We start from the raw sequence: 3,342 nt of genomic DNA, 5'->3' as shown, positions 1-3,342 counted from the left end.
ACCGAATACAACAACATATTAAAAAAATAATACATCATGATCAAGTGGGATTCATCCCAGAATCTCAAGGATGGTTCAACATACGTAAAACGGTTAATGTAATACACCATATCAACAAAACAAAGAACAAAAACCACATGATCTTATCAATAGACGCAGAAAAGGCTTTCGATAAAATACAACACAATTTTATGTTTAAGACTCTCAACAAAATGGGTATAGAAGGAAAATATCTCAACATGATAAAGGCCATATATGATAAGCCATCAGCTAACATCATATTAAATGGCACTAAACTGAAGGCTTTCCCCCTTAAATCAGGAACAAGACAGGGTTGTCCACTCTCTCCACTCTTATTTAATGTGGTCCTAGAGGTTCTAGCCAGAGCAATCAGACAAGACAAAGAAATAAAAGGCATCCATATCGGAAAAGAAGAAGTAAAGGTATCACTTTTTGCAGATGATATGATCCTATACATCGAAAACCCCAAAGAATCCACAAAAAGACTACTAGAAACAATAAGCCAATACAGTAAGGTCGCAGGATACAAAATTAACATACAGAAGTCAATAGCCTTTCTATATGCCAACAATGAAACAACTGAGAAGGAACTCAAAAGAATAATCCCCTTCACGATTGCAACAAAAAAAATAAAATACTTAGGAGTAAACATAACAAAGAATGTAAAGGACTTATGCAATGAAAACTATAAACCATTGTTAAGGGAAATCGAAAAAGATATAATGAGATGGAAGAATATACCTTGTTCTTGGCTAGGAAGAATAAATATAATCAAGATGGCTATATTACCCAAAGCAATATACAAATTTAATGCAATTCCCATCAAACTTCCAATGACATTTTTTAAAGAAATAGAGCAAAAAATCATCAGATTTATATGGAACTATAAAAAACCCCAAATAGCCAAAGCAATCCTGGGGTCATTACAATACCTGACTTCAAACTCTATTATAGGGCCACGACAATCAAAACAGCATGGTATTGGCAGAAAAATAGACACTCAGACCAATGGAACAGAATAGAAAGTCCAGAAATAAAACCACATATATATAGTCAAATAATTTTTGATAAAGGGGCCAACAACACACAATGGAGAAAAGAAAGCCTCTTCAATAAATGGTGCTGGGAAAACTGGAAAGCCACATGCAAAAGAATGAAACTGGACTACAGTCTCTCCCCCTGTACAAAAATTAACTCAAAATGGATCAAAGATCTAAACATAAGACCTGAAACAATTAAGTACATAGAAGAAGACATAGGTACTCAACTCATGGACCTGGGTTTTAAAGAGCATTTTATGAATTTGACTCCAATGGCAAGAGAAGTGAAGGCAAAAATTAATGAATGGGACTACATCAGACTAAGAAGTTTTTGCTCAGCAAGGGAAACTGATAACAAAATAAACAGAAAGCCAACTAAATGGGAAATGATATTTTCAAACAACAGCTCAGATAAGGGCCTAATATCCAAAATATACAAAGAACTCATAAAACTCAACAACAAACAAACAAACAATCCAATAAAAAAATGGGAAGAGGATATGAATAGACACTTCTCCCAGGAAGAAATACAAATGGCCAACAGATGTATGAAAAGATGCTCATCTTCTTTAGCTATTAGAGAAATGCAAATCAAAACGGCAATGAGATACCACCTCACACCTGTTCGATTAGCTGTTATTAGCAAGACAGGTAATAGCAAATGTTGGAGAGGCTGTGGAGAAAAAGGAACCCTCATCCACTGTTGGTGGGAATGTAAAGTAGTACAACCATTATGGAAGAAAGTATGGTGGTTCCTCAAAAAACTGAAAATAGAACTACCTTATGACCCAGCAATCCCTCTACTGGGTATATATCCGCAAAACTCAGAAACATTGATACGTAAAGACACATGCAGCCCCATGTTTATTGCAGCATTGTTCACAGTGGCCAGGACATGGAAACAACCAAAAAGCCCATCAATAGATGACTGGATAAAGAAGATGTGGCATATATACACTATGGAATACTACTGAGCCATAAGAATTGCTGACATCGGAACATTTACAGCAAAATGGTGGGATCTTGATAACATGATACGAAGCGAAATAAGTAAATCAGAAAAAACCAGGAACTGTATTATTCCATAAGTAGGTGGGACATAATAGTGAAACTAAGAGACATTGATAAGAATGTGGTGGTTACGGGGGGGAGGGGGGAATGGGAGAGGGAAAGGGGGTGGGGAGGGGCACAAAGAAAACAAGATAGAAGGTGACAGAGGACAATCTGACTTTGGGTGATGGGTATGCAACATAATTGAATGACAAGATAACCTGGACTTGTTATCTTTGAATATATGTATCCTGATTTATTGATGTCACCCCATTAAAAAAATAAAATTATTAAAAAAAATAATTAAAACCTTAAAAAAAAATTTAAAAAAATCCTTACTCTCTAGTAAAATATATTTGTTATTTTTCCCTGCCTCATGTTTTCATTTCTTTATTCATACCATAATGAGTTAAATTTCATTAATTTTTACAAATGCTACAGTAGGGTTTTAAATACATAAATTTATATTTTGTCAATAATTTTACCATTTCTCAACATGTATATGGAAAATGATGATTTAATCATGATTATCCCTTTGTATGTGGCTTTCCAATTTTCTCAGAGGCTTTCTTTTCTTTGTCTTCAGTCATTGAAAGAGCTTCTGTCAGTATTTAAGTTGTATGAGACACATTCTCAGTGAATCATCAGGTAGAGGCAAGTGGTGTTTGAACCTCTATCAGACTGAGAGGTTCAAATTTGGTACCAGTGCTGGGTCTGAGCTTACTCAGCAAATGTCTCAGAGTATATCAAGGCTAGCTGCCACCTGCTGGGTGTTCACACACCTTTGTGGTGGGGCAGAGTCTCAGGGTGTCTGCAGAATGAGTCCAGAAGAGTTTATTGGGACCAAATAGACCAACATTTGGTCATGTGAAGGGATGGTTATGCTCTGGTTGGTCATGTGAAAAAAAACTGATCCCAATCCTAAAGCTACACTACTAAATCTGTCCCAGATTTTGACAGGAGCCTGATCTTTAGCATGCAGGACCACTGGGAGTCAGAAGGATGGGGCTAGTAGATTTTTCTGTGAGTGGGAGGTGCTTGTAAGGCTTGCGGTAAGGTGGGGGGAATTGATCTCATCCCAGAACCACACAACACAGCCTATCTCACATTCTGCCCACACCTTGGCAAGGTTGAACCACCAGGAGTCAGGAGTGTAGGTCTTGCCAGAGCCCAGAGAATGGGGCTTGCAGATCTCCCATGAGAGGGAGACACCAGCCGGGTTCACGTGAAA

This window comes from Saccopteryx bilineata, chromosome X, assembly GCF_036850765.1.
Source record: "Saccopteryx bilineata isolate mSacBil1 chromosome X, mSacBil1_pri_phased_curated, whole genome shotgun sequence".
NCBI classification, from domain to species: domain Eukaryota; kingdom Metazoa; phylum Chordata; class Mammalia; order Chiroptera; family Emballonuridae; genus Saccopteryx; species Saccopteryx bilineata.
This window is presented reverse-complemented; position numbering follows the sequence as displayed.